This window comes from Narcine bancroftii, chromosome 6 (genome assembly GCF_036971445.1).
Source record: "Narcine bancroftii isolate sNarBan1 chromosome 6, sNarBan1.hap1, whole genome shotgun sequence".
In the NCBI taxonomy this organism is placed as follows: Eukaryota; Metazoa; Chordata; class Chondrichthyes; order Torpediniformes; family Narcinidae; genus Narcine; species Narcine bancroftii.
Window position 1 is genome coordinate 10,098,560 of NC_091474.1, and position 21,646 is coordinate 10,120,205.

Sequence of the window (21,646 nt, forward strand, 5' to 3'; positions counted from 1 at the left end):
GTATCTGAAGGAGTATTGGTCATGTTGTGGAGTGACTCTTTATGAGGTACTTCCTGAGATTACAGCTATGAAGAAAGGGGCTACAAATCCAGGAAATATCATACCTGACAACCACTGTTTCTGAAACAGAATGGTTTTACATGAGGGAGTCCACCATATGAAGCCAATTGATGTTCACTTTATTGCACCAAGAGCATCACTTGGAGCTGCTCAGGAGAAATGACAGAGGCAAGATGCATGTAGAAGGCTGCAGAAAATGACAAACCTAGCCAATAATAATAATTTTGTGAATATGCAATGTGGCAAAAGGAGAAGATGCTGTGAAGATTGAAGTACATTAGTCTTGGGGTTTGAACGTACTCCCAAATGAATGACATGAATGTTTATAAACATGCATTTCAGCTTCTGCAAGTTATCTAAGACCTGTTTAATTAAACTCTGTCTAACATTTTTATATAAAGGATCTGAATTACAGGTAAGATGTACAGAAGGTGTACGGAACCTTGGTTTTCAAGAGATATTGAGACCCTGGTTAAGAAGAAGAAGAACGGGACCATTAGAGGGCGCACAAAATCAGTGAACCAGTGCGGACTCGAAAGGCCAACATGGCCTGTTTCCGCTCCGTAAATGGTTATATGGTTATAACACTGCTTTGGAACCACAACTAAGAAATTCCTTTCTTTTTAAAAAGTGTTGAGGTTGTTTTAGTGTCAAAAAATGCAGATAAATTTCTGGGCAAAGCATTTTATAGTATGTCCTTAATGAAATATTAACAGCTAGATAATGCAAACAATACCATCACTGATCAAATAAAAGTGCTGAGGGGAATATTTAAAAATGTGCCAGATATTTACTTGGGAAATGAGGGGTGATTCCTAATTGGAGATTACTGTTCATGGGGAGCAGATGCTAAGAGAGAGCTTGCTTGCAGCCTGTGATTTTCCATCTGTTTAATTTAATGGATGCAGGGCTCTTAATTCCCAGTCCTGCGTGCCTTTCCCTGCTTGAAATGTTCGACTATGGAATTAGTCCACGCAGAAAAAGTAAAAGATTGGCTCTGAACATACAAGGAGCTGCTCTTTCATGCATAATGAAGAAATGGGCCTGGAGATGTGTAGCTCACACTTTTTCTGATGTTTCACTTGCAGATCAGGAAAAAATTATTTTCCTTCAATTTTTTTTTACATATATTCCAAACATTTTTTTGCATATTTTTGGTTACAAGATGTTTATAAATTCTGGCTTTGTGAAAAGCATAGTTAAATGAGAAGTTTGTGCTGGATATTATTCTTTAAACATTTCAATGTCATTCCCTTTCTTAACATTCCCAGTGCAGAGGAACCAAGTGCTAGGTTCCACCAACTAACTCCATCTAAAGTCCAATAGAAGTTTGTTACTGACATATCTGTCTCACAGCATATGTCAGATGAATACATTAAATGCAGAATTATTTACCTGGGGATGGCTTGACTTATGTGGTCCCTTTCAGAACTGCTGAATTCGCCCATTCAATCTTCAATTGCTCAAATCATCAGCGAGTTAGTTTTTAAGAAGATGGCCTGCAATATTTCTTTCATTTTAATCTTTGTACTAGTTCCAGCACAATAACAACAGTTTTTAATGTAAATCACAAAAGTATGAAGGAATATGTCTGTACAAGCTTTGATTCAATATTCCCTATTTTGTCATTGACGCCTCCCAGATAAGCCTCATCATTCCTTGAATAGTTATTTTCCTTCACTGTCCAATCATCATCTGATTGTCTGATCAATCAAGGCTCATAATAATGAAGCCACTGACTGCATGAAAGCTTGCATATGATCTTACCTTGTATATTCTTCTATCTTCCTGAAAGTGCACCGATAAAAATAATTTCACACAATAATTATGCTTTAAATATTATTCTAGATCATCGTTCAGTCTTCCAGGTTATTATTTCACCATGTGCCTCTCATAATCTTCTGATCAAACTCTATTTATGCTAAAGTAATCAAGTTTATCTAACCTTTCATCATTTGTCTGGTCCTGAGGCTCAGTCTTGCTATCTCTTTCAGTCACAAGTATTGAGCGCACCATTTAAAGTTCAGCCTGACAGAGCTCTATAGAGTCTCAGCATGACATCCTCAGCTTTATATTCCACTGATCTGACCACACAGCTCAGCATTCTGTTTGCTTTGTTGATGCTGTAAGGCAGTATGTTTAGCTCCTTTTTTTTTTTAAATAATATCCAAAAATATCACTGATTTCAAAACTAACTGCAAGAAAACGTCATGATTTGAATATTATAAAACTGTCCTAAAATGGACCATGGTAAAAAGACTTACCAATTTAATTCAACTTATGGTTTGTAGGGAAAACTGGTCTCTAATTAATCCTGCTCACTATTAAACCCTACCTGCCATCACTCCTGCCACCTAACACCCAATCAACCATTACAAAGCTCATGACATTTACTCACAGTTCACTTTTTCATTGTTTGAAAATAATTGTGACCAATATTATGCTGCAAATGTCTGAGCTGCCTTTTAAACAGGACGGTGGGGAACAAAAGCAAAAAGTAAAAGTTATATAACTATATTTCCTGAATGTTTTGTCATACTGAAAATAATAGTTTGGATATAGTTTATATTTAACATGGCAATACATGCCAGCTTCAGTTAACATTTACTTTTACAATTTCTCAGTGGATTCTGTGAATGCAAGTCACACTATTGGAACCTTAGGATCATGGACTACCCCTCACAAAAGCTGCTGGTTCAAACGAAAAATCAAATCAACTGACAATTTAAAAATTAAAAGCTACTCACCTTTTAAAGCACTGATACTGAAATTACTTCTTAAAAGTCTGTACAAGGGGCTTCTTGTGTACACACAAGCCTAGTACAGTGAAAGTGGATCAGCATTAGAATGTATTAAATGATCCAGTGGGTCAGTTCCAGTTCCACTCCCACTATCACTGGTCCATTGCCAATTTCTGTGTGACAGACGACTGTTAATTCTGAACCCTATTAAAGAGCTAGATAGTTTTTTTCTCTTCGTCGAGACATATTTCAAGAGACGATGTCATGCTATACACTTCATTCTCTAACTTTTTAAAAATCGCTATCTTTCTGAACCACTGCCAACAAGATGGGATTATTGTCTTCTTTGTGATAACAGCACATTTATATCATTACTACTATATTAACGTGTTAATTGTTGAAGATTTGACTCCAATCAAAAATTACGACTATGTCTTCATGCTCAACAATGTGCTTTTGGTTAAAAGAAAATGACGTATTTAAGATCAATGGTGTTTGTCATTTCTGCTGCAGTGAAATTATGCTTTTTAAAATGGAATAGCATCAAGAATACACTGGAAATACTCAGCAGGCAGGCAAATTTTATAGCATCCCCAGAATTTTGATTCATACATAATGCCATGGTCACTAAATTATTTTGTGAGCTATGAATGTATCAAAGAATAATTCATCAATTGGAAATACCATCAATCACCAATTTACTGAGATGTTTAATTCAATGGATTAACAAAACAATGAAAAAAAACTAGAAAATTATTTCAGACATTCGCATTAGTAGTAGTATCTCGCAGGGAAATTTCTTACAGCGTATCTTAGGGCATCTCATCTGATTAATAATTAGAATCATAGGAAACAATGTATAAAAGATAAAATAACATTGCTATAATCAATACAAGAAAGAACTGTTTTCATGATTCAAAATATGGTCAAGTGGTTCATTTAAAAGAACTGTCCAATCCTATTTTGTGCAAAATTATGTATGCAGACCGAATCAGACAAATGAGCTCTGAAGACAATGTATTAACAGGTCCTTTTGACATGCCTTGTTAATGGTATACACTGGCTGATCTTACAGTTCTTTAAAAGGGTGAAGATGTAATCCCATGGATTTACAATTGTGGAACAGTGCAGCATACCATATTGCAGTCTTGTGGCAAGTGATGAGTTTCAGTCTGAAGAATACATTGCAGAGTGGTAAAATACAGTGGGCAAACTAGTAAGTGTTTAATTGAAAAATGTACTCCTCAATTTGAAAAAAAGCATAAACATTTAACCAATTGCAAGAAGAACACCTCTAAAATATAACCACACTGCAAGGTGGTTATATGTCAAACACTGGTTCACAATATTTCGAGTTTCAAAAATAATCTATTGCAGATAAATGATCTGAAATCATTCTGAACTAAACAAGCTTCCTTGTACAAATTTATTTATTGGTGAATACCTTCAACTTCCACAAATAATTACAAATCTAAATTCTTCATTGTCTTTAAAGTTACTATGATATGACACTAAAGTTACACTGGCATTTACTACTGCTGCACGCATAAAATTACAAAGCTATCTATCAATTATTTGCAACAGGAAACAAGGATAGATCAACAATCAAAACTAAAGAAATGAAACACTGTGAATCAAACATCACATCAAAATGTAAAAGTGCAGCTTTGTACTGCTGGAAGCAAAATCTAATTTGCTGCCTAAATCTTGAACTTACCTTTATTCCTATTCAATAACAATATTGTTCTTGGTCCTCTCTAATTCCTTCACTTTTTCATAAATTGTTGATTTCTGAATCCAGCTTTCATTGGATATTGAAAAGATTACCATGACAAATTTTTCAACATTCTTCATGTTGACCTGTACCACACAGAACATAGAACATTATTTCAATTGAAGATGTGGACAATGATCACCATTTTATTTTGGCAGGTTGAGTTTAATCAAAGTGCCTATATTCCATCATACATTCTGTACCCTGATAGTTATTTTTATAGATATCATTGGGGGAAATGACTTTAAGGGGGAGGAGATCTAAATACAACCATTGTCAAAAATATTTACAAACATTGATTTCTGGTGATTCAGTGCTAGAAATCTATTTTTATATGTTTGGGATGAAGTCTAACATAAAACCCAGTTGGTCATAAGCATAGAATTTTTGGAAGTGTCGGTCCACCAAGCATGATGCACCTCTGCAAACATAATTGTGGTGCTCCAAGCACATGTTTGATTATACACAGCAGTCAAGGAACATGTTTGAGTGATGCCAATCACTTGTTGTTATAAGCTAACTAGGCAGTTTGTGAAGATTGTTGCTCTTAGTTCAATGTTTGCTCAAAGCCCTCTCCCTACCTAACATAGTGCCTGGATAACCAGCAAAGGGTCTGGGAGTTCTTCATACTGGTCATCAGAGAGGTATAGTTGCTGTATTTCATGAAACACCTGTACTGAGTAAACTCAACCAATTCAAATTCACAGGGCACTTTTAGTGACAGGAATCACAGTGATACGGTTGCCCTTCTCAGTTATTTATATATATATATATATATATATTGAATTCAGGGATGAGGATTTGCAATTATAATGCGCACAATACATTAAACATGATGTGAGTTAGAAAATAGCTTTTCCATGACATGAATCAGGCATGAACCCCCACAAACTACTGATCCAATGCATTGAAAAACTTCTGCCCAAGTGTTTTTTCAAACAGAAAACTAACAGAATACTACTTGTACACTGTTTTGAGATACAAAATACCAGAAAGACATTTTAACAAAGGAAGAACTAAATGGGAAAGCCCTGAAAACAGCCATTTCCTTTGATTGCAATGCAGACAGTACGGCAATTTCACGCTGCCTGGTTATTTGAATAAATTCTGTGTCCAGCCAGCATTAACTTTGCTTTTACACCAGCAGGAATTCAATGTCAAAAGTGAGTAGTACTAGCTGAAGCAAGCTTCCAATTCATGTCTGCACTTCTTGAAACAGCAGGTGCATTGTGGCTTCAGGAGATACTAACAGACATGAACACAACTTGAAAAACTCCAAATGATAACATCAAGAGATAGCAGATGCCAAGCTCACTTCATTGGAATCCTTGGTAGCAGAAAGTGGAAAGAAGGAATGATTTCCTGTTTTCTCAAGATACGTCAAAAGCAATGGAATCTATCAAAAACCCACAAGGAAGATGGATGTTTAGTATAACTGGACCAGTCATAAGAGCTGTGTTTTGCAGTGGAGCAGAAACTATTGAACATAATGGTCTTTATCTCTACTTCTCTGTTCACTTGAAAAATATAATACATGATATGCTGGGAAGCCAGACACCATGAGTTCAATTTCAAGAAGCATGGAGGATTCCAAAATCAAACCTGAGGTATGTTATTTCATGTTGAAAGTACAATTTCCCATGCTCCTTCCCTTTCAACAGCTTGCCATGCCTTGAATGCTCTTTGCCAATTCTCCCAGTCATGCTTTATTCTAAAGGGAAAATTGAATAATCAAGGCGAAAGTAAATATGAAATCTCCAGATGCTGGGGTCCAGTACAGAAAACAAAAGTGCTTGAGAAACAGCAGGACATGCAACATCGAAGCAAAAGCCAGTCAACATTTTGGGCTGGAACCCTTTTTCAGGAGCGCAGAAAATAAGGCAGTGTCAGAATTAAAAGATAACAGGTGGATATAGGTGACAAGGGGAAGAAGGGAAAGAAGCTGAAAAATGACAGGGAGAGAGGGCAGAGGGGTAAGAAAGTTCTCTGATAGAAGGAGGGGAAGGTTACAGTTCTTTCTTTCTTTGAGATCAGTTGACAATCACCGGTAATTAGAAATTCTGCCTGACCCGCAGAAAAAATAATTTTAGAAACCCTGACAATAAACTTGAACTTTGAAGTTTAAGGGGCGGGGAATTCCATAAAAAGCACGGTGAAGAGCAGAAGATTGGCAGTTGGCTGATGTATCTTTATTTTATAAAAGGCTGTAAAGATAATCCAGGGAACTACAGGCCAGTGAGTTTAACATTGACAATAGGTGTCCTCGAGGGGATTCGGAGCAAGGAATGATTCAGAATTGTCAGTCTAGCTTTGGGTGTGGGAAATCAGGTCTCTAACTTTATTGAGCTTTTTTTTAAAAAAAGGTGATCAAGAAGATTTTTGAGATCAGGGTAACTGACATTATTTATACAGACTTTCACAAAGCCCCTGACAAGGTACTTCCCGAAAGATAGCTTGAAAGATCAGATCACATGGGATCCAAGGTGAGCTGCCAATTGAATACAAAAGTGGTTTGATGGTAGGAGACAGAGGGTGATAGTAGAGAGTTCTGACTCAGACTGGAGGCCTCTGAAGCAGAAATTGGTGTTGGGCCCAATTGTTAGTTATATTAATGACTCGGTTAACAATGCAGTCAGCATGGTTAGTAAGTTTGTGGATAACACCAAAAATTAGTGGTATAGTGGATAATAATTTGAACGAGTCAGTTGGCTACCTTCAATCTTTGTAAGATTCTGTAGAACTACCACTTAATTTCAAATTTGCATTGCATTACACATTACCAACTTGTCTCCCCAGAGCTGCAATAATTCTTTAATTTTGAGGCAGTATTTTCATAAGAAAGTCAAATTCACCCAATTACACCCTACTTCCTCTTAGCCCCATCCCTGTATTTTCCCCACCAACACCCTCTTCCCTCCTTTTGAAATACTTGATATTAGCCTTTCCCACTTTAGTCTTCATTGTCTTTATTCAAAAACGTGTCTAACCATTTCTATTCATGGATGCTACCTAACCTGTTGAGTCCTTACAGCTTCTTGTTGTTTTCTCAAGATTGCAGCATCTGCAGTTTTTGTGCTTCTCTGTTTTTCTAGATTATAGTGAATGACTGATGACAACTATGTGTCTTTCCAACACTGACTGAGATTTTTCCTTATGAGATGCTTGGTGCCAATTTGGCACTCCAATTGCATATTAAGGATGGATCAAGGAAAACACTAAGTGCTGCCATAACTCCAAAAATAATTGTTTGTGATGAAGTTTCCTCAAAGTAATTCAGAAGGGAAAGAAAAAGGCACACAAAGGCAGCAAATGAAGATTCAGAGAACAATAGCAAAATTACACAAACCCTTCAACACCTGCAACAATTGAACCTATCCAATAAAGGACATTTGTATTTTGCACATTTGTTCAATGGCCACGTTTCCTTCCAAATACAAATTCACTGACATACACATAATTTGCCATCATAATATTTATAGATAAACACAGCATAGAAACAGGCTCTTCAGCCCACCATGTGAAACACCAATCCTACACTAATCCCATTTTATTCTGTGAATTTTCAAGTTCTTACCAGCCCCCTATGCATGCAAGGGACAGTTTACAGTGACTAAGTAATATGCCAACCTGTACAGCTTCTGGATGTGGGAAGAAACTGCAACTGGAAGAAAGTTAAGTGGTCATGGGAGAACATGCAAACCCCACACAGACAATACCAGAGGTCAAAACTGAATCTAGATCACTGAAGCTATGAGGCAGCAGTTCTACTGGTTGAGGATGTCCATTCACGTTGCAAAATCCAAGATAGCATCACCAATTGCCTACATTAAAAACTTTATACATCACATTTTAAGGTCAATAGTAAAATAGTGTAGCAAAATATTACAAAATAGAATCCCTTTGTTCTCTTTATTATTAAGAACTGAACGTTTCAATCATTTTCTGTATTATATACAGTAAAATACTTATTTCAGTCAGTCATTTTTTTTTTCTTTGGATGCAATGCGAGGAAGTTAATCCAATATTGTGTCGCAAGCTGTCTTTAATTTGCGGGTTCAACTTTCACCCAAGAATCCATAGAATCTCATGACAACATACCTCGTTTAATTATGCGATTGAGAATCTGGTCATAGTACTGACAGCCAAACATACATTCCATCCCAGCACATCCCAACCCACTCTCACCCAAACCATCCTCACCCCCAGAGACATCCAGCCCTGCACCTGCTAACCTGACCGTAAGTCAAGGATAATCTCTTCTGCATTAGGGTTGTGGCGTTTAATGTTCATTTGGACAGAGTATTTGATACAATGGAAGAGATTTAATTATATTGCAGTAATGCCAAGAACACTTACAAAATTCAGAAACTCCTTTAATGCATGCAGTTGGCTATTGCACACATTATGGTTGTAGTTTGCAACAAAGTGGAATAAACTCCAGATCTCTGTACTTGATAATGTTCCCAGCACCTTCAGTCTCTCTGCTTTACGTCTGGGAATGGAGCTCTTTTGCCATATTTTTCTTTTGTTACATTTTTGTAATTGTTCAGATTCTGCAACAGAAATAACCATAGTAAAATGTTCAATTCGATTTCAGAAGTATTGCAATAAACAGATATGAAAAGCTTCAAACATGTTAAAATGTTACAATGTTGTTTGCTTTGAGACAAGGAAGAGGTTACTGCTCTGAAATTTCATCTATCAAAAATGCCAACTATTTTCACAAAATGTATCTTAACTAAATAAACTGTTTCTAGCAAGATAAATTAAAAGTCTGCTATGTCATTAGGGAAGTTCAAAGCAAAGAAATCCAGTTTTCCAATTATTTCTTTCTTTTCTGACACTCAATTTATGTTCCCAATTTAAATTTCTAAAGTAGAACAAAGAATCTATACAAACGGGTTTCACTCTTAGGTTGTGACACAGAAGCCAAGTTTGTCTAAAGTCACACTGGCTGCATTCTATTCAATTTTACTTGGATTGCTCAATAAAAAGAGCTTATTTCAAGTCTTTTGATTCTTCAGTGAAGTTAAATCACAACTTTGTGTACTCATAATAAATGCAGAATTACGCTATCACGGGATCGGAACCTGGAGAACAGTTTCTCACATACCACAAAAGGCCCCAAAAACTTTGTCTGGTTGGATTTGTTTTGATGTCAATAAATAATTTGAGTGATTGTAACAAAAGTCAGTCATCAGTTCATTTATTTTGTTTGAGAAATTCAGTAGTTACCTTCTGTTTATTTCAAGGAGAAAAAAATAGCATGCTTATCAAATTGCTTCTATATTTATAAATGTGGATTGTGCTTGGAACCATTTAGTCTAAATGAACAGCATAATTTCACACAGATCAGTGGCGCCTATTTTCTGCTACACTTTTTCTCTGTTTTTGAAATCACTTTCTTACATTTACCCTGGATTTGTTCAACAGCTGGTTAGAAGAGGAAGTGGTGGCAAAAAGCCAAGGGTCTTGGATCTAAGCAGCAGGCTAGCAGCTGACTAGAGATGCATGACCACGAGCCTAAATACATTTCACCAAAATGTCAGTTTCTAATCAAATTAAATAAATCTGGAATTAATTTTGTATCAGAATAAGGAATCCTTTCTGAATCACAAACATCAAGAGTAATAGCTAACCATGGTCGGTCAGCACAGCAACCCATATTATTCAACTTCCCACATTGAATGACACTTCGCTCTGTTTTTTCTTCTTCCAAATTGATTCACAAACATTTTGATGGTGAACTTTATCTTTCAAAGTCACATTTTACAAAACTTAAAATTACTGAAGACATTTTGAAATGCATCTTTTCAGTACGTAATGTGAGATCAGCTAGATTTTAATGGTAATACCTCCACACATATTCTTGACCTTACAATAGTTGGCCTTCTTAATTCTTCCAATTTAACTTGCCTCATAGAAATGATGTGGATAAAGTGAAATGATGATACAAAAGTAGACATTTTGGAAATATTAATGAGGACGAAATAAGTTTTCAAGAATATACAGAAGTAAAAACAAAATGCTGGAGAAAATCAGGAGTACAAACAGTGTACTTTTGATAACAAAGATAAAGATACATAACCCACGTTTTAGGCTCGTCATGTTAATACTCTATTTAGAATGTAACATACATGAAATTCTTTAACTTTTGTCTACCATAAGGCAGACAGAGAATCACCACTTTGTCCAGTGCCCTTCACAGAAACCTACAGCACCTGGTGTTCCTATGCGGACTTCCCTCCAAGTACTGACCAGACCTGAGCCTGCCTAGCTTCCAAGATCGGACAATCTCAGGCAGTTTAGAATAATACTAAAATCTAAATGCACAGAATGAAAACCCAAAACAAGATCAAGATCAATAAAAGAGAAATGTGCTGACTGGTGGAAGAGAGAAACCTAGAGATTCAAATAAAAATAAATCCCTACAAAATTGCAATTAAAGAGGCCGACTCTGTTCTGGTCCTCCCACCCTATCATCCATTAACACTTAAAATCCACACCCCACTACTTTACCAATCCCTGGTTAGGCTCTTCATTGGCTGTCAAACATCTGATGAACCCCCTTCAAGCAATCAACCACTCCCAGACCCTAACTATTCTTCTGCAGGGCTGAATCAATGGGACCTTTTTCAGGCCCCAACCCTTTAGTCATTGGCCATCCTCTCACTGAGCCAAACTCAGCATCCAAACTACCTTCATCAAGCCCTGATCACTTCTGCACCACAATGCTTCCCCACCTCCAAGCCGGCCTCAGTTCTGAACAGCTTATTTACCTTCCACTCAAATGGAAAAAAAAGTTATCAATTCAGTAACACCAAGACCTCATTCATTCGATGCTTCACGGGCGAAGATAGTGTTCAAAACAGTCACTCACACACCTTGTGTCGTTGAACATTCCACTCTATAATTTTTTTGGTTGGCCAATATAGATTGAGTATATCAATTTTAAAGAAAACTAGTTTGAGATGCTTGAGCAAAGAGTGGCAAACTGTCTGGCTCCCTAAATCAAAATCTAATACCATTGTCTGATTTCCATAAACTGGAAATTTGCTTGAGTATGTATCTTTTCTTCTCTTAGGAAAGCCTGTTACCCTCTAGGCTCTCCTACTCTATGGTCAAAAAATAAACACACAAAATCTTTAGCAAGAGGAAGAAAATCTGATGGAGATAAACTTCATCCAATGATTTTATGTATTTGATGAGAAAATATCTTGTTTTTTTAAAAATGTGGCATTCAGTTCTGCAAATATGAATCTATTTCTTAGGCCTCAGCTAATTTTCTTCATATTTCTATAATTTTTTTAATGAAGGTTCACTCTGGGTATGGGCAATTACCTAAGAAAAGTGACAGTTTAAAAGATTATCTTTGCAATTCATTTTTATCTTCTTATTCAGAGGATGATGCTGAATCCACATCATGGGAAGGAAGCAAGTGAGTGATATCTTGCTGATGACATCAATATAACCATTCCAATCAGATTTTGAAATGCTGATCTCCTTCCCGGTTAGATTTGTCATCTGTAAGAGACACAATCAATTTGAATTCAAATAACTAATGGAAAGAAATAAAGAGCTCACAACAACTGATGAAGAAAATATCTGAAATATTTGTTTTTACCAATCATCTCTGACTCTTTGTACAATGTGGAAGAACCCAGCAAAAATAATTTCTAGACTGGAAGAGTAGAAAAGTCTTCCAACTATTGCAAATATTATGCCATCCTTCAAAAAGTTGCAGTGACATCTGGATATGATAGAAGAGTTCCCCCTTCCAATCTTTAAAAATAATATCCATAATGATGTATTAATGGAACAAAATCATGATCACCCAAGTTTTAAATACTACATTTGCCAGATTTCAGTAGGTCTTGATTCATTTCAAGAAAGTATGTCTGAACTGCATAAAGTTTGACTTTGGATCACATGTTGTAAAAACTAGAGCTTCCCACCCAGAATAAAAAAGCAGATTTCAAAAATAATGTGGAGAACATGTTCTCAAGAAATTACAGCACTAAGAATCAAGTGCAGACTATTTAGTTCCTCAACCCCACTGTTATTTAATTGTTGTTGATCTGCATCTCAATTCTAATTACCCCCTTTTAATCCGCATCTTTTCACACCTTACTCATTCGCTTTGGCTTGGCTTCACGGGCGAAGATTTATGGAGGGGTATGTCCACGTCTGTTGCAGGCTCGTTGGTGACTGACAAGTCCAATGCGGGACAGGCAGGCACGGTTGCAGTGGTTGCAAGGGAAAATTGCTTGGTTGGGATTGGGTGTTGGGTTTTTTCTCCTTTGTCTTTCGTCAGTGAGGTGGGCTCTTCAGTCTTCTTCAAAGGAGGTTGTTGCCCGCCGAACTGTGAGGCGCCAAGATGCACAGTTGGAGGCGAGATCAGCCCACTGGCGGTGGTCAATGTGGCAGGCACCAAGAGATTTCTTTAAGCAGTCCTTGTATCACTTCTTTGGTGCGCCTCTGTCTTGGTGGCCAGTGGAGAGCTCGCCATAGAACACGATCTTGGGAAGGCGATGGTCCTCCATTCTGGAGACGTGACCTACCCAGCGCAGTTGGATCTTCAGCAGCATGAATTCAATGCTTGCGGACTCTGCCAGCTCAAATACTTCGATGTTGGTAATGAAGTCATTCCAATGAATGTTGAGGATGGAGCGGAGACAGCGCTGATGGAAGCGTTCTAGGAGCCGTAGGTGATGCCAGTAGAGGACCCATGATTTGGAGCCGAACAGGAGCATGGGTCTGACAACGGCTCTGTACACGCTGATCTTTGTGTGTTTCTTCAGGTGGTTGTTTTTCCAGACTCTTTTGTGTAGTCTTCCAAAGGCGCTATTTGCCTTGGCGAGTCTGTTGTCTATCTCTTTGTCGATCCTTGCATCAGATGAAATGGTGCAGCCAAGGTAGGTAAACTGGTTGACCGTTTTGAGTTCAGTGTGCCCAATGGAGATGTGGGGGAGCTGGCTGATGGAGGACCTCAGTTTTCTTCAGGCTGACTTCCAGGCCAAACATTTTGGCAGTTTCCGCAAAACAGGACATCATGCGCTGGAGAGCTGGCTCTGAAAGAAGTGATCTACGCACCAGGCTCACCTTGCAAAGTCTTCCTGGCCAGAGAAAAAAATGAGCCTTCCATCTCACATGCAGCCATCTTCAGCCCAAACTCCGGGAGATCCAAAATGAGTGGCGGACTAGCCTCGCCAAACGAACCCAGCTTAGCACCGACATTGGCGACTTCAGGGGTTTTTATGAGATACTAAAGGTGGTGTACGGCCCCTCACCCCAAGTCAAAAGCCCTCTGCGCAGCTCAGACGGCGAAGTCCTCCTCAGCGACAAGATCTCCATCCTCAATCGATGGTCAGAACACTTCCAATCTCTTTTCAGTGCCAACCGCTCAGCCCAAGAATCCACCCTGCTCCAGCTCCCTCAACAACCCTTGAGTCTAGAGCTGGATGAGGTCCTTACCCAGGAAGAGACATATAAGGCAATTGAACAACTGAAAAGTGGCAAAGCAGCAGGTATGGATGGAATCCCCCCAGAGGTCTGGAAGGCTTGTGGCAAAGCTCTGCATACCAAACTGCATGAGTTTTTCATGCTCTGCTGGGACCAAGGAAAGCTGCCTCAGGACCTTCGTGATGCCATCATCATCACCCTGTACAAAAACAAAGGCGAGAAATCAGACTGCTCAAACTACAGGGGAATCACGCTATTCTCCATTGCAGGCAAAATCTTCGCTAGGATTCTCCTTAATAGACTAATACCTAGTGTCGCCAAAAATGTCCTTCCAGAATCACAGTGTGGCTTTCACGCAAACAGAGGAACTACTGACATGGTCTTTGCCCTCAGACAGCTCCAAGAAAAGTGCAGAGAACAAAACAAAGGACTCTACATCACCTTTGTTGACCTCACCAAAGCCTTCGACACCGTGAGCAGGAAAGGGCTTTGGCAAATACTAGAGCGCATCGGATGTCCCCCAAAGTTCCTCAACATGATTATCCAACTGCACGAAAACCAACAAGGTCGGGTCAGATACAGCAATGAGCTCTCCAAACCCTTCTCCATTGACAATGGCGTGAAGCAAGGCTGCGTCCTCGCACCAACCCTCTTTACTATCTTCTTCAGCATGATGCTGAAACAAGCAATGAAAGACCTCAACAATGAAGACGCTGTTTACATCCGGTACCGCACGAATGGCAGTCTCTTCAATCTGAGGCGCCTGCAAGCTTTGAACTACTCACACCTTACTAGAACATTTTAAAAGACCCAGCAACCACAACCAAAAATAAGTGAGAAGTGCTTTCTCAATACATTTTTAAATAGCTAAGCCCACGTTTGAAGACCCCCACCCAGTGCTGGTTTCACCTGCAATTTAATCAGCTTTCATTTATCTTATGATTTAACAATTTCTCAGTTTAAATTTTCAGTTTGATAAACATTCAATCTTCTGAAACAAGAGAAAACTTTACACAACTCCAATGCTCCATAGCTGTCATGCATTCTGTGGAGACTAATGAGTAAATTCAAAGACACTGTTATGATCAATCTCAAGGAAAAAAGGGACATGTGTCTTTCAAGTTTTATGTAAAATTTAACTAATTAGCTTTACGAATTTGAAATAAGGGTGCAGCAGAAATTTATTTGAAACACCTGCATTTAGATGGATTTAAGGAGACAGGTATCAACAATTGAGGGTCATGGGGCACTGGCATACATTTAAGACAAGCATCGGTCAGTCATGATTGTATTGAATAGCTTGCAAGGCTATTCCTGCTCCTTTTTTTTTGTGTTTAGCCGAGTAGAGCAGCTGGAGGCAATGGGTGATGTGGTCGAAATTTGTACAAATTAGATCAGAGTTGGCAACTTTCTGCATGGTTTTGCTCCCAAATGGGAATGGGATCACAGCGAGTGACAAGAAGCCCAAACGGTGTGACCCACATTAAATGTCATGAATTAAAGCAGAGAGAGCACCGGAAATACTCAGCAGGTTTGGCAGCAGCCTGTATACGTGGATTTAACGTTTCTTCAGAACTGGAGAAGTGAGCAGTGTGCTCAAGGTATTTTCCTTGCAAGCAATTACTCATTTGCATGATAGTGCCACTTTCTTTGGCTTGGCTTCGCGGACGAAGATTTATGGAGGGGTAATGTCCACGTCAGCTGCAGGCTCATGGGTGGCTGACAAGTCCGATGCGGGACAGGCAATCTTATAATCCTTCTAAACACCCTACGTATGTAAATGAGGTCCTTACCCGGGAAGAGACATATAAGGCAAATGAACAACTGAAAAGTGGCAAAGTAGCAGGTATGGATGGAATCCCCCCCAGAGGTCTGGAAGGCTGGTGGCAAAGCTCTGCATACCAAACTGCATGAGTTTTTCATGCTCTGCTGGGACCAAGGAAAGCTGCCTCAGGTCCTTCGTGACGCCATCATCACCACCCTGTACAATGCATGAGATGCATTCAGAACAGAGATTTAGGCCTACAATTTAGATGTGGGTTAAAAGGCCAAACTACAGGCAAGTTGATTTATCACCATACTTTGGAGTCCTCTAGATTCTGCAGACCATTATTTAAAGCTGAAGGACACTACACATTGGTGGCATTTTATCCTCTGAGGGTGCCTTTGCGTGTGACCTCCAGTGCCCAGGCTGCCCTCAGCCTGCCAGTTGATGCCACCATATGGTAAAAAGAACTGAGCAATTCATCCCTTCTGTGAAGAGTTGCACCGAGAAGAAATAGAGATTAAACCCCCCCAAAAAAACCGCCATCCAGGCAAAATCTGCTCTGATTTCGGGCAGATTGCCTTTAAAACGGCCTTTCGACGAAATAACTCGCGTTTGACTTGGTAACAATATCAACAACCCGTGCAAAGCTCTTTGTTACATGGGGTCTCCGTCTCTCTATCGCTCCCGGTCGAGGGCTCCCGGGCAAATGCCAGCGGCTGACGCTGCGCGAGGACGGGCTCGAGCCCCGCCCCGCCCAGCCCGCGCCGTCACCGCCCATTGGCTGGAGTGGTCGCCGAGGCCTCGCGCCACCGCATTGGCTCCAGTTCTCGCGGCCAATGGCGCCCACAAGCTGAATGACCGTGAGGCGGGCGGCGGAAGCAGACGTCGAGAAAAGTGAGAGCAGTTGCAATGAATTAAAACCTAATCGTTCAAAGTATTTTTAGCAGAGAAATGTCCGAGTTAAAGAAGATGCCCTGTGCTCTTTAATTCAGTTTTTGCACTTGGACAACTTAATTGTCTTGTTAATCAAGTTTTTTTTAAAAAAAAGCAAGGTATCCTAATTACTATCTTCTCTAGTTGGGAAATTACATGTTGTAATTTCCTGCATCTTCCAGCTCAACTAATCAGATAGTTTACCATCAAAGTCAAAATGCATTTCAAGTAAGTGTTTTGAGATGAGGCAAAATATTTAATCTGCATAATGCTGGGAAAAGTATTGTGGAATAATGTTGGCTGATCTCGTGGGTGATCATAAACTTTGTTCTAATTTAGGCTATTCCATTAAAACTTTGAGGAATTGCTGTGGGTCAAAGATCTTAGTATCTCCACCCTGGGGAAAACACAGGCCAATATCTTCATTGATCTAAATGTCATTAATTTGAAGTTGATTGGTTTCATTTCTTGAAGAGGAGATCAAATCACACTCAATGTGATTGGAAAATGTTCCATGCAGATCCTCCCTGATTCATTGTTCTGTTATTGTCCATTGAACTCTGTGTAAGGAACCCTCATTGTCATGGAGCCAATCCCAAATAAACAGTTCCTATCTGATGTCTCAGGAATAGGGAACCTCCATGGGTTTTAGTCATGCTTGCACAGAGAACATCCAAACAAAGCCACCCATCTCACTGTCTTGGCTCTAAATGATATCGACATGATAATTCTGAAGGATAGCATCAAATGTTAACTTGCTGTAATTACATGGCCAAATTTTGGGGTCTGCATTACCAGCAGTGATCCACATTTGCTAGCATTTTCCCTTTTTCCTCTGTCTCTTTTCAATTCTCACCTTTCCTCTTATCATATCCAATTAACACCTTGAGTTTGTTGGTCTGGACTCCCCCCTTTCTCTCTCAGTCTCTTCAGATGTCTCCCTACTTTACCTTGAAGAAGGGCTCAGGCCTGAAACGTCAGTAATATATCCTTATCTCCTATGGATGCCAAGAGAGCGGCTGAGTTCCTCCAGCATTTACTGTATTTTTTTTTAACTACAATCACAGTGTCTGTAGACTTCTGTGTTTCACTTTTAGGAAAATCTGAACAACTTACTGCAAAATTGAAATGTTGATAAGGGAATATACAGCTGACAGTGTGTAAAATCCATCTCAACTGTTAGAACTTTCTCAAATCTGCATATTCTTAGCAAATAATATATTCAGATTAAAATTTAAAAAAAGTGTTAAAATGGTGTTTGAAAACCCACTGTATAACATGGATTTGAATCCATGCTGGAGTTACACTACAGTTTAATCAATGTTTTGACATATCACGTTAAAGTACACTGTCACATTTATGCTTAAAATATAACAGTCTTGTCTCACATTGATAACAGAATAAAATGGTAAATGGGAGAGGAGCCACAATTAACCATGGCAGGAAATCAAGACAAGTAGTGATATTCGTTCAATAGAATGCTTGAATAGAAGATTGATATGGAAACTTGCACTTTTAAAGGCAATGAAACTATGTACTACAGAATTGAGTTACTGGTTGCTTTTAAACTAGAACAAATAAAGTCTGGGTAAAATCTGCCAAACCAGAAGAAAATATCTGGGGAATTATTAAATGTCAGCAAGTTACATACACAACTACTAATGCTAGTCTGGGAGCAATATTTTGACTTGAAACTTTGACTATCCATTTTCCTTCATTGATGTTGCCTGACTCACCTCATTCCTTTAGCAGGTTTTTATTTACTTATTTATGCTTTAGAAACTGCAATCTTTTTTATTGGGTGAAGTTCTAATTCTCACAAGACCTTCCCCCAACCAAAATCTGATTTCATTCCAATTGCCAGTGCCCAGTAATTAATCCTACTCATTTGTGTTAAATGGACCGCGTAGTCATAATGTACCCTACCTCTGAAATGCATTCTTTTAACTCCATTAATGCTGTTGTGAACAGAGATAAATTTCTGGGGAGATAATTTGTAGAAGGATGTTATTTGGAATTATTCATGTTTAAGAGCGTAGGCAACAAGAACAATTTTTATGCATTCATATAAATAAAAGATTTGAATCCTGAAATTGTTAAAATATACATTTTTAAAAATCATTTGTAATACTTGAGTAGTGATTTTTCTGAAGAGCTATATTCATTATAGTGTTTAATTAATATAGGTTTACCCTTGAATGCCAATGAGCCAAACAATTACTACAACTTTTACAGCAAAACAGCTCCAAACTTTGGCCTATGTTCAAGTGTATACACTTTCCATAGTTTGTTATTAAATAAGAACATGAATCCTGATCGATTTTTCCACTACCTTGGAGAGCTCAGGCTAATTTAATCCTAATTACTATCTTCTCTAGTTGGGAAATTACATTTTGTAATTTCCTGCATCTTCCAGCTCAACTAATCAGATAGTTTACCATCAAAATCAAAATGCATTTCAAGTAAGTGTTTTGAGATGAGGCAAAATATTTAATCTGCATAATGCTGGGAAAAGTATTGTGGAATAATGTTGGCTGATCTCGTGGGTGATCATAAACTTTGTTCTAATTTAGGCTATTCCATTAAAACTTTGAGGAATTGCTGTGGGTCAAAGATCTTAGTATCTCCACCCTGGGGAAAACACAGGCCAATATCTTCATTGATCTAAATGTCATTAATTTGAAGTTGATTGGTTTCATTTCTTGAAGAGGAGATCAAATCACACTCAATGTGATTGGAAAATGTTCCATGCAGATCCTCCCTGATTAATTGTTCTGTTATTGCAGGGCATTTTCTGGTTAAGGTGCGAGCCTGGCAGAAATTGCAGATGATTACTTAAATAATATTTAAAATCATTATTGGACATTATCTCAAATTGTGAAGTACTGGGTTAATGATATGTGTTCCTGAGAAATTTGTTTTATTCAATAATTTTTGATTTGTGTACATAAGAGATTGAATCTAAATATTTTTTATTGCTGTGAGAAAGTGGGCATAATTTCACTTAATTTGTAGTAAAATATTTGCAGAAATAGTGATTATCAATAAAAGATATGTCAGCAACAAGGCTTCAGCTGGATAGGCAAATAAAGCTGGGTACAGTAGCAATGAACTTGTAGTCAGCACTAAGTTATATGGAATGCTAAATATTGTAAAGAATTCCAAGTAAAAATTTGAACATGCATGTACAAACTGAAACATTACAAATTATTTTTTAAAATATTGTTTTAAATTTTTGCATTTTTCAATAGTTTTTATATTGGACAAACAGGATTTTTTTTGGTTAAGCAGTAACTATGACTTAGAACAATATTAAAACCAAATAGAACAAAACATAAGATCTTTGAAATATTTTGCTGGAGGGTTAATTTGCAAATAGCTTGAATTGACATCCATCCAAATATTTCTTCTTCATGCGATGGGGAATACTGAAAACAGTACGGTCCATAGAGGTTTATTGAATGATCAACAATAATTTTGAGATTTCCATACCAAACTACACGTGCTCAAACAGCTGGACGTGTATCTGTGGGCACGAGGGTCTGCTTCTGTCGCAATTTGACGATTGGAAATCTGTACTCTTTCCCTTCTTCCAGAAATAAGAAAGGAAAGAGTATTTGTCTCAATATTCTGGATGTGCCAAGAAATTAGGAATGACAAAATATTGGCAAGGACAAACGAGTGCTGTTAGGGAAAACAACATGCAATGGAAAATAGCTTGATGTAAACAAAATGTTTCAAGTCACCTCTTTTACACATGCTGTGCACACAGTATCACTCTGGGTGCTTGGTTTCTATGGAGACATTTCATTACTTAGGTCTTAGGACATATGCAAAGCAGGCTACAGGCACTACTTGAAGCCTAAATAACATTAACTGGCCTTCAGGCAGATACTGCATTTGGGAAAATGGCAGGTAGTTATGACCAAAAATGTAGTTCAGAGCTTTTTTCATTGGAAATCAGCATTATGTAGTTCCTTCAATTGGCAACTTAAATTGATTACAGCTTTCAAAGAGGGACAAGATAATTGAAGAATTGAGAGAGAGAATGCAAGTGGAACTACATTGAGCACTCAGAAGGATCTGCATTTAACCCTCACTGCGACTGAAGGAACAGAGTGTCTAATGAACTCATTGTTTTTCCTCCAACAATCACTGATGAAGAGGCGCATGGTTTTACGAGCTTGTTCTGCTATAGGATGTGCAACGTTGCTGATGTAACAGATAGGACTCTTGTGGAAAGAAAAAAATTGTCATCACCACTCATTGTGTTAAATAACACATTATGGGGCCGATTATTATCAGGGAATGAGTGGAAGTGATTGCACAACCTGAATGATTGGCCCTACAAAAGAGCAGAAATATTGCAGGGTCATTTTGGTATAATCAGTGTGAAATGACTTTATTAAATGTTGACTGACAATTAAATTACTCTTCTGCAAAGACTAGCCAGGTGGCATTACTTAAAAGGAAGCTGAAAATTGTTATTGCCATCTTTCAAGACAGATATAGATGAAATAAGAATGGGTCCAAAAAAATGGTTCATAGAGCCATTGAAATTGGAACTGGTACACTGTAAATTCTGCATGCAAAATGAAGTTTTCATCTCTTCATTTTACCACATACAAGTAATAAAGATGAAATGAGGCTCATTATTTTAAAAATGTTAATAACAGAAATATATGTTCAATTTATGTCATTTTTCCAAATATATGGGAACACAGACCATTTAGGAATAGTTTTTGCTTCTATCAATAGAGAGTGACTATTGCCTTAGAGATCATAATTCAGTTTTTTAAAGTTGATCCCCTGATAGGCATACATTTTTTAAATGAAAGTACTTCGAAAAATTTAATCTGCTACTTTAATGAGTTCCTTTGAAAGCATATTATTATATGAATATTCAAT

At 38.1% G+C, this 21,646-nt stretch overlaps 1 protein-coding gene across 7 annotated transcripts in view; it reads right to left on the bottom strand.

Moving 5' to 3' along the window:
• The window catches only part of myt1b (myelin transcription factor 1b), a 127,778-nt gene extending 111,236 nt beyond the window's left edge, over positions 1–16,542 (bottom strand). For 5 of the 7 annotated variants that reach the window (XM_069883904.1, XM_069883907.1, XM_069883906.1 and 2 more), the window contains exons 1-5: positions 16,464–16,542; positions 11,917–12,099; positions 8,932–9,128; positions 4,519–4,661; positions 1,456–1,559 (exon numbers count right to left, since the gene is read on the bottom strand). The gene's annotated coding sequence lies outside the window, so the exon portion shown is untranslated. Of the gene's footprint in view, positions 1–1,455; positions 1,560–4,518; positions 4,662–8,931; positions 9,129–11,916; positions 12,100–16,463 lie in introns of those variants that run through there. The other 2 variants (XM_069883902.1, XM_069883908.1) reach the window with 2 other exon arrangements.
• Between the last annotated feature and the right edge of the window lie 5,104 nt (positions 16,543–21,646).